This window comes from Thermobia domestica, chromosome 6, assembly GCF_964235325.1.
Source record: "Thermobia domestica chromosome 6, izTheDome1.hap1.1, whole genome shotgun sequence".
NCBI classification, from domain to species: Eukaryota; Metazoa; Arthropoda; class Insecta; order Zygentoma; family Lepismatidae; genus Thermobia; species Thermobia domestica.
Window position 1 is genome coordinate 116,787,153 of NC_137459.1, and position 11,907 is coordinate 116,799,059.

An 11,907-nucleotide genomic window follows, 5' to 3' on the forward strand; every position below is an offset into this window, starting at 1 on the left:
ACATAATAAAACAATAGTAATATCCAACTAGCCACCTGCACATCTATATATATTCTTTATGCCATCTTACTCATGGAGTCAGGGGCTTCGGCCCGATACTCTTCATACAACATCAACATTACCGTGAACGTGACCGTGACCGTGCTTTTTGTTGCAATTGTAGGATTTTAATAGATGGACTAGCTGAACCTGCGCTCTTTACACAGCGCATCATTCCTTACAACATCTGTACATTTCCCTTTACAGACACAAGTTAAAGACGTATTGATTTAAAAAAAAGCCAAGGGGTATCATAAAGGGGAGACTTTTTTCGATTATTTTTTCTCAATATCTCGCACTGTTTGCAAGATTTGAACCTGCTTCCGGATGGAGTTTCTAATTCATGTATGACCAGTGCTTTCTTTCTTCTTGCATGCAGTATGTAATAAGCAAATACATTACATACACAATTAATTATAATGTCAGTTGTATATGGTGTTCATTGGGCAAAGCGCTCCCAAAGAAAAGGTTTACCTTAGACTGGAGAAATGGTTATCCTTCCTTTTCCATTATTATTTGGCCATGAAACAAACGCCTGAGACATATACAATCCCTATGTACAACAGTGTGGTGTTGGAATGTATAATGCTTAGGATGTGATGCTTTAGTTTTCTTTTTTAATTTCAACACTTCCAATGTACCCGCTAAAATGTAATAAAGAAATAGTGCCCATGTCTTTTTTAAAATATTCAATTAGAACTGGACAATCTACATGAAATTTGCAATCGATCAGTGAAAACGTCATCTTTCTAGAGCATGTAGTTTCCGAGATCTCATTATCGAAAGGACTGGCCACAAACATATAAATGTAGTTTAAAAGAGCTCCAGAGATGGCAGCACAATTTATTTGCATTTATTTCGGAGAAGACTTATTAAAGGCAAAGGCCTTTGAACAATAATTTAAAAGAATAAACTTTGTGAAAAATATTTCTTTAGGTAATTTATTTAAATTACACTCTTTTAAAAATATTTGTGTTTGTTATAAACGTGAAATCACAAATAACCGTAAATCAAAGGTTTGAAACCTAAGGTTATAGGTTAGATCTCGGTCGCTCTTGGTACTATCAGAGACAAAACGAATTTTGTGAACTTCATCACCACTGCTACAACAGGCACATATCACCAACTACCAAAACCGACACGCCCAGAATCAAATACGACCCCTGACGTAGCTATTACTTCAGCTACCTTAACACAGCGCACAACACTTGAAGTCTTAGACCCATTAGGAAGTGATCATGTACCGATCAAGCTATTCATTCAATGTCGCACTCCTCGACCTCTTGATGCAACCCCACCTCATATGATCTTAAGATATGATAAAGCAGACTGGGAGAAATATCGTTTATATCTTTCAACACACCTAGAAGGACTTGATCCACCTACTACCGAAGACGAACTATATCATCTATTGGATACTATTACACGCCATATCAATCACGCTTCAGCACAATATATACCACAATCACAATATACGCCATATAAGCCTAAACTTCCGCCGCAATATCTTGCCATGGTGCAGCGATCGCGACACTTTTTTCGGGACTACATTCATACAGGAAGTCGAGAGGCTCTTCGCCATCACAGAGCTCTACAACGTACAGTCCAAAACTATGTTAAAGCCTATAAATTACGTCAGTGGGTAAAAACCTGCAACACTCTTGCAGAGACATCCCACCCGTCACGTTACTGGAAACGCCTCAACGCTCTTTCTGGCAAATCAAATAGAACGTCATATCCACTCATTCTTAACGACAAACCTCTTCACTCTGATCTCGATAAAGCAAATGCCTTTGCCACATATCTTCAGGATATCTTCACACCACTTACTCCTGACCGTCCTGTTCATAATCATCCGGTGGATCAATTTGATTTTTCATCTGCTCATCTTCAGCCAAACAGCAACCACCAGCTGAATATTCATAAAACACTAACAGCGGCCATCACTCCTGATGATATTACTTCAGCCATTCGAAGAAAACGTAATACAGCCCCAGGTATAGACGCAATCTCTTATCGCCATATTAAGGAATGTTCATATGCAGTTCTCTACCTTCTCTCACTAATCTATACTTTCATCTTACGTTCTGGATTCATACCATCACAATGGAAGACGTCTAAAATTCTGATGTTTCTCAAACCTCATAAACCAGCTGACAGTATTTCTTCATATCGACCTATTCAATTAACGCCTGTGTTCAGTAAAATTCTCGAAAAAATCTTAGTTCAACGACTGCATATCCATCTTACTCATTATAATCTTTTACCACGGACGCAAGCTGGATTTCGCCCAAATTTTAGTATCAACGACCAATTACTCCGTCTTCTCAATCACATCACCAACCAATATAATACATCACGACCATCTTGCCTTACCTTATTTGATTTGGAGAAAGCATTTGATAAAGTATGGCACGCAGGACTTATGTACAAACTTTTGAGCTTCCGGCTTCCTCTTGCTTATATTCGATTCATCTATAACTTTCTGCATTGTCGCTTGGCATACGTATCTATTAACGACACATTCTCTCATCCTATATTCCTTTACTCTGGTGTACCACAAGGATCTTCACTCTCCCCTCTGCTTTATCTTCTTTATGTGGCTGACTTACCACCATTACCTCCGAACGTTCATGTTTTTCAATATGCAGACGATACAGCGTTCCTAGCACTTGGTAAAACTGTTCACCAACTTAATATTTCAATGCAGTCCGCTATAGATTCATTTATTCACTGGTGTGAAAAGTGGCGCCTCAAGATAAACGCTCTCAAGACCCAGACTATAGTTTTCTTGCCGCCCAAAAAACGCACAAAGGTCCACCGAAACCCCAATCTACTTCATCTCACAGTCGAAGATACACGTATTCAACTCAGTAAATCTGTCAAATACCTCGGCCTCACCTTAGACACACATCTCACTTGGAAACCACATTTACAGGACGTGATTACAAAAGCTTCAAACCGGCTCAATTTATTAAAACGTCTCACGGGCACTACCTGGGGTCTCAGTTCTACAACTGTGTTAAATACTTACAAGGTCTTTTTGCGTCCAGTTCTGACGTATGCTAATCTAGCTTGGATCGCTGCACCACCATCCTTCTATAACAAATTAAAGATCTTAGAACGCCATGCACTCCGCATTGCTTATAGGATAAAATTGCCAAGTCCAACATGCGAATTGTACGAAAGAATCCCTTTTCCACATATTCTCTTCCATCTCGAATCTCTCCGTCTCAAATATATCGATAAACACCTGCATGAACGCCACCCGCTTCTCATAGACACCATGAACGCCCACATAGACTTTCCTATTTCAACTCCCATTATACATACGCCGTTATCTCTTCTTTTCACGATTTACCATTACACTCTACCTCCAAACCACAGGTACCTCCACTTAGCAGAAGAATTAAAGACCGACGACCCACAGCCTCTCATCTGTCCATCATACGCACTGTAATACCTCTGTCACTAATCTGGGCTTTCCCTTGTCTTTCATCAATGCTTGGAGCAGCCCCCAAGCGAGAAGATTAACCAGCATCAGTCAACTAACATAACCCAGTGTTGTGTTTGTGATTCGCACTTCACCACATCATGTCATCTCATCTTCACCTCATGATTGTGATCTAAAGATCACAATGTTCAACCTACCAATGCTAAAGATCAACAAATAAAATAAAATAAAATAAAATAAAATAAAATCCTCTGTATAATAACGATAACACCTTCCTTCATTCCTATACCCCTTTTCTAACCCAGTAAGACAAACATCCCATAGACCAACCACCACAACTCTTATTTCTTCTCATTGTAATGTTACCCAATTCCCCATAGAGGGCGTAACCCTCGAGCGGGTAGCTAGCTCTGGCTAGCAAAAAAAAAAAAAAAACGCTCTTGGTACTGTAGCATTTTAATAGATAGATAGGTATTCTTTCGGAGGAGGCACAGTACTCTAGGAACAAAGATTTCCGCCACTAGCAGCACACATTTCCAGGAAGACTTCTCAAATCCATGTCACGACAGATATACTACACAACTTGCTCGTGTTGTCGGATCCAATAATCTCATCGCTTACTAATACAAAGCGAACGCCAAAAAGTAAGATACCTCAGGGAGCACTTCGGCTGCTGCAAGCAAACGAAACGTCTTCACCTGGGCCTGGACATCTTGAAGCTGAAGGGATAGACACAGATAACGCAGAAGACGAAACTGATGAGAGCGATGATGATGCGGAATGTATCCCCAGATATCATCAGGATATATGCATGTGGACGTTCATACTATTTCTAATTCACAGTAAAAGAATAGCTTTTTTCTTTTGTAATTAAATGGATATTTTCCACTCAAAAAGACTATTCTTTTTTCTTTGTTCAAATAGGTAAATGTAAATTGAACTTATTTTCTTGTTTTAAAATGCTTACTATCTTTATGTTTATTTGATATAAACCACAACATTTTAAGCGGAAATAAGTTTCTGTAATCATAATTATGAGAAGACATGCATCATGTTGGATGTTGTTATTATTAGTGTATGTTGTAGCATTTCCCATTTAAATATGTATATTTAAAAATAAGTGTTTCAATTCAATTAATAATTTCCCTGTTAACATTGTATTTGCCCATGCCACGGTTAGCACACAATCATTAGAAAAGGTAAATGTAGTTTAGAGCCGGATTAAGAGGGACTATAGCCCCGGGCCTCCAGGTGGACAGAGGCCTCTATTCTGATCAAAATCTCAACTGGCTATCTTAAAATAATCATGAAGATACAGTTATCATCATAAAAGAAATATGACCAAAAATATGAAACATATTCCCTTAACTTTCCTACTGTATTTTCACAGAAATATATTAGGTGAAGTCAGCAGGGCCACATAATTTTTTCTAGCTCCGGGCCTGCAGATGGGTTAATCCAGCCCTGATGTAATTGTGCCGTCATAAAGTAGAACAGGCAATATTAATTACTTCTATATATAATACAATGCTACACATAAAGGTATTGATCAAACTGCATACTAAGATTACAGGTAATGTTTGCCTTAAGTTTTTGTAACATTTTTAATGCTCTCGTAGCATCAGTTCTACAGCAAATATTTTTGTCCGGCTAAATTCCGTTTTCAGACCACTGTGAGGCGGAGGTAAGCAAAATCTCGAGACTATTTACCCACTAGTTTGTGGTCCGCTTGAAGGTAAAACATCACACACCAAAGTCGTGCTTTGACATTTGTCTATCAAACCTTCTGCGCAGGGTTGGAGATGTTTTATCTCTTGCGTATGACTTTGGAGAAAGAATCTTTTGTTTCAGTTTTGTATATGTTTATTTTTTGCATAATCGTTTATTCAAGGGTGTCAAAACCTAAAATTCTTTTCTCCTTACGCCACTGATTGATTATTTTACAATAAAATCCAGTCTGATGAATAACAAAAGATAGCAGCTAAGTCTATAGTTCGAAGATAGACAAAATAATTTGGTGTTTAATGATCAACTACTACTTTCCCTTGGCAACTTGAGAATAAAATATTTCCAACCAATATTAACGCGTGCTACAAACTTTAGTTTAAGTCGGCCTATATCCAAAATTTGATCATAATACATTTTAAATTAAATTAGTGGACCCTAGCAGCGTATTCTTTGCCGCTCTCGCCTTTGGTGCGAGCGGTCCCAGGTTCGATTCCCAGTGGGAGCACTCGATCGAAAATCTGTAAAAACTTTTTCAGGTCAGCCATCCTCAGAGGGGTTTTCCCTGGATTTTCCTCATTCACACCAGGCAAATGCCGGGATGGTCCCGGGCCGTTCCTTTCCTTGGCACTAACCCGGGTAGTGTGATCACTGAGGCACGTCATCCCTCACACGTGACAGAATAAAATCGCAATAGAACCGAAAGCCCAGAAATGTAATTCCTAATCTTAATCCTTAAAAGCGGACTGGAGCTTTGAGAGAATGCCGTGAAAAATAGGATAAATTTAACATAGGATTTTTTTTCAATTTTGCATGATATCACGTCCTACATTGCTCATTTGGAGAAAATCGAAAAGTAAGTTTATACATTTAACCATATTATTGAAATTCATGTAGTATTTATAATGTGTGTGTGTTTAATTTGTACAAAATTAGTAATACCATTTGCTTTAATTTCCCATAAGGAAATCAAGATTTACCACTAAACTCAACTCCACTTTTTAGGAAAAGTAACGAGAGTTAGAAATTGAGGTGCATACCTTCATAATTTTTGATTCGTCTTTAATCAACCTATAATTTTCTTATTTCTTATTAATTATTATCTACAGAGAAAATGTTAATTAAATTAAAGAGTGCACATTCTCGTAGTAATTAATGTTTAAAAGTTTCAGCATTTTGCCGTTAGATGACTCTGTTCAAAAAAAGATGCAGCCGGAGGAAGCAGGCTTGCGTTCGTCTTCCGTGACCGGGTAACCACAGGGCTTAATCTACCCCTTGGTTCTTCAGCCCCGCCTCCGATATCAGCAAAGAAAGAAGTTTTGTCATTCATATCGTTCAGTCTGTTTCCGATTTTGTAAAGGTTGTGGTTGGAGAGCTTAGCGAAGAGAACTGATCTTGTTTTATTTCGGGATAGAATGCCATCAAAAGGAGACAGATAACCCAGACATAGGAAAGACAAATTGTCGAATATTTTGAGATTGTCAACAAAAAGGAAGAAAAGAAGTGTACCGACTGGATTGAAAAATATCAGGAACGGAAAAGACTTCTTCTTCTTCTTCTTCTTCTTCTTATTATTATTATTATTATTATTATTATTATTACTGTATTATTATTATTATTATTATTATTATTATTATTATTATTATTATTATTATTATTATTATTATTATTATTATTTTGGAGAGAGTAAACACAACATTGATCTGAAGGAAATATTCCACAAGAGTTACGGATGTAATCCTCCTGGGCGTAACTCCCCCTCAGGTTTTTCGTTCAGGTAGGACAAAATCCGGCACCAAGGAGGGTGGTGAAGTGCACCGAATGGCAGATCTGTTTTCGAAATGAAGCCTATCACCTCTCCCACCTAAGTCCGACTTGGCCTTCTCGTGGTGATGCTGTTAACCCTTGGTGGAGACAGTGTATGAAACCCCTGTGGAAGATAAGGGGACAGAAGAAGTTGGGCCTGGTCCTCCAGGTTGGGAGTTAGTCGTCAGGCTGACAACCTGACACCGGAAAAAACTAATAGTTAAAAGACCGAAAGAACCACCTCGGAATGGACCGATCAAGGGGAAACGGGACTGGCAACAAAAAAGGGACAAAGAGCTGGTAATAGGCACATGGAATAGTACAACCTTACATAGACCAGGGGCGCTTCAAGAACTAATAAACGAAATCCAAAAGTATAATATAGACATATGTGCGATACAGAAGATGAGATGGACAGATAAGGGAATCCAGTAGCGATAAAACGAAACTATCTACCTCAGTGGCAATGACAATAAGAAACTATGCGGAACTGAGTTCATAGGCAGAGGTCACACACGCAAGAAAGTTATCAACTTCACGCCAGTTAACGACAGGATATGCAAAATCAGAATAAAGAGAGAACCACATAACATAATGATCATTACAGCCCATGCACCCACACAAGAAAAGATGTCAGCATCAAGGACGAATTTTATAACCAGCTGGACAAGTTATATGATGAATGCCCGAATTATGATATGAAAGTAGGGGTAGGTGATATTAACGCAAAGATCGGCAAAGAAACCTGCTTTTACTCCGCAATAGGAAAATATAGTGCCCATGACCCTACTAACAGCAACGGCATGAGACTAGTTGATTTCGCGTCATCCAAGAACATGATCATATCAAGCACGTGGTTTCCTCATAAAAGAATACATAAGGTGACCTGGAGATCACCAGATGGAAAGACCGAAAATCAGATTGACCATGTTGTAGTAGACAGCAGATATTGCTCCAACATCTGGGATGTGAAAACAAGACGAGGAGACAGGATAGACTCCGACCATTATCTGGAATTGACGAACATCAACATGAAAATAAGAGCACAGCTGAAACCCGACACATCAACAATGAAAAAAATGGGATGTAAAGAAATTGAACGATGAACAACGAGCCAATGAATACAGTAGCAAAGTTACCCTGTACATAAAAGAAACAGGATGGACGAGAAAACAGGATATCAACGAGGTATGGACGTCACTAAAAGAGAACATCCTCAATGCAACTGAAGAAACCATAAGAGAGAAAACTAAACACAAACGAAATGACGGGTTCGATAGAAAGTGTGAGATAGCAATAGACAAAAAGAATAAGGCCAGGAACAACATACTTACACACAGAACAAGAGAAAGGCAGGAAGTATACAACGAAGCAAGGCAAAAAGCGAAAAAGGTAATCCGCGAGGAGAAGAAGCGTAGTCTTGAGAACAAATTATCAGAAATTAAAAATATAGGATACAGAGGCCCACAAGAATCTTCTATAGAGAAGTAAAACAATTTAAACGAGGGTTCAAGCCATACTGCACTGCCATGAAAGACAAAGAAGACAATCTGCTTAATTCCAAAGACAAGATACTGAACCAGTGGGCCAAGTATTATGAGACATTATTTCAGGATGGGAAAGAAAAGCAAAAGAGGTTACAGATAAATAAGTATAATAACGAAATCATAGACTCCCAAAACCAACCAAGAGCAACAGAAGTCCCAACAGTTCAAGAAGATAAAGGAGCAATCAAAAGGTTAACAAATAACAGAGCCCCAGGAGTAGACACAATCGCTGCAGAACTCCTTAAAAAAGGACGTAAAGAATTAGAAAACATAATGCATATGCTTATTGAAAAGATATGGAATTACCCAAATGACTTGCCCAAGGAATGGAAAATAGAACTAATAAACCCCATACATAAGAAAGGAGATAAGCTGTCTTGCGACAACTACAGGACAATTACCCTACTCACTACATCATACAAAGTCTTGACAACCATCATACGCAATAGACTGGAATCATATTACGAAGACCTAATGAGAGAATATCAGGAAGGACGATCAACCACGGGCCAACTATTCACAATCTGACAGACACTTGAAAAATTCCGAGAAAAGAATATCACCACATACCATCTATTCATAGATTTTAAAACAATCATTCAAGTTTCCAGACATTCGCACAATCAACATGTTTCATTTCCATCCAAAAAACACTTAAATCATATGTTTTCTCTATATCAGCTACTGCTCAATGGTTACACTCTACTCTCATTATATCTTGTAAAACATATAAAATAATAATTATAGTTTATATTTGATTATACTAGGTGCTTATTTACACTAAGAATAACATGATTTGTGTGTTTTTAATGATTTTTTATTTATTTTAGTTCTAAGATTCATAATTTAAACTTTTATTTTTTAATGTACTACTATGAGCAAAATAAATGACGCGTCTCTTTATTTTGAAGTTTTTTGAAAATATCTCCGTTTTCTTTATATGTTCGAAATTTCGGAAGGTTTCCCCAGCAGGACAGGTTAATAACAAACCCGTTTTTAATATTTGTGTTAGATATTAGCTTAAAATAAATAAATTAGAAGCCAAAGCATTAAATCCACAGAAATCTCGAGAATTACCAACTCTGCTAAAGTGGTAATTTTTCAAGAACGCGAGGGAATTCTGCAGTTCAACACGAAGCAGCGACATCTATGTCATTGAGAGAAGCGTGGATTAGATCTACAAATGAAAATTTTAACGAAATATTTCTAATATGTCTTATTACATGCATTATCAGCGAACTCCAAATATAAGAATCTATGCTAAGTATTAACGTATAGATAGAGCAAATAGTGGAAATTGCCTATGGAAAAAGAGGAATTGTTAGCCCAATCGTAATGAAAAATCGTCTTTACTGTAGAAGAGGTTCAGTTTACGTAAAAAAGCGCATAGCTCTGTTAGTTAAAGAAACGAGTCTGTATGTCGAAGGTAGTGGGTTCGAACCCGTGGAAGTACTTTTGTCATTTTTATCACTAAGGTTATTTTATTTATTTTTTATTTGGTAAAGAATCAAATTGTAACATATGTGTAAAACTCATGACGATACCAAAAAAAATGTCGTCGCATTTGCATTAATGTCTCTAATTTTTGTTTGCAAACAGTTTCGTAATAATTTCCCCTATGCTCACTGCTCACTACATGGTCACTGATGCATAACGAATGTTTTCCAGTAAATGTTAATTATAATTTGGAGAATTTTATAGTTTCACAATGTTTCTCACCACATAGTCTTCTATCTACGTGTTTGGATATGTTGATAACAGATTACCCTATTAAATGTTTAAATTTCCCTATAAATATTTGTCTTAAATTGAAATTGTTTTGAATTTACTAAATAAGGAGGAGAACTCAAGTAATTGATATTCTACGTAAAAGCAACCTATTGTAAAATGATGATGCTTCTTACCTTCAGCACATAATCTTAACGTTAGAGAGTCAGAGAGAGAAAAATCCTGTTTTTTCCTCCCCTATGACCACTCATCTTAAAGCTCTACATATAATGATTCGTGTCACATAATTTCTGCTCTCCAAAGACATTCATATGTATTATTATTATTATTATTATTATTATTATTATTATTATTATTATTATTATTATTATTATTATTCCTGAATATGCCACCCTTACATAATGTAGTAACTTTAGACATTTTAGTTTAAAGTGCTTTCTTTAGTAATAATTTGAGCAACCACGTTACAAAATTTAAAATGTATAAGGGGGCACGACGTTTTATTTCCCCCTCTCTTTTCAGCACCCTCCAACAGAAAGTATATAATTTTTGAGAAGCAGGGCAGACAAAATGAATAAGAAATATATTTAGAGCATCCTTTCCTCCTTCATGACTGGAATATCACGTAGCATTTTTTTATTCTAGTGAAGACGACCCTAGGCCGTTATGGTTAGATAACAAAAGAAATACCTAATATATTTATAGCGCCCTTTAACTTTAACCTCTTTTTTATTTGTTAGAGCCTGCCCTACACAACCAAGGGTGACAAAAAGAATACGAAAAATTGTCTAAAGATTACAAAGCACTTTATATTTCGTCAGAAACAAGGCAGCATACACACAGCATTGCTTTCGTTAACAAGTGTTTCACCCTTGAGTCGCTTATAAAATTAGGCAGAATAAACTTTTGCCGATCATTGTTCTCATCTCACCATTTTTTGATACAGCCCTCTTAGTACTATAAAACTCTCTTCTTCCATAGTGAAATGGAAAAAGATCATGTAATTGCCACTACTTTACAAGAATATAAACCAAAAACGTCAGTAGAAAACACATTATAAAATTTAATTTTGACGCTCGTCTTGGCGCCTTTCTTTCTCTGGCGCCCCGGGCAGTCGCCCGGCCCTTGGTCCGCTCGTGAAAGTACGGACGCATAACTAAGGACTGCGGAGGAGAGTTTAACCTTCATGTTATACCACTGGTTTGGCGTGTTTGAAATGTTCAGTAAGTGATCGGTTAATGAAATAATTTCGACGGTTACTGATGTTTAAAGTTTAGCTAAGACAAAGCTACCTAACCAAATACATTTGATATCGCGATGTCACAATTTGATTTTTCCGCACATAAAAAAAGAGAAAAACAATAGTAATAAAAACTTTTACTCATATTGGGATCGAACTAACAACCTAATTCGTAAACACTAGTTGCTCTGACCAACTGAGTTTCGATTTCTTACGCGAAAGAAGTCTGTTATATTAAGAGGCATGCTTTTCATTATCGAAACTGTTCGAAGTAATACGAACAGGGCTTAAGAACAGAGACGGAACTGAATTACCACTCGATTGACCTTGAGGGCAAACCACCAAATGGTAGCTATAAACGTAAGTTC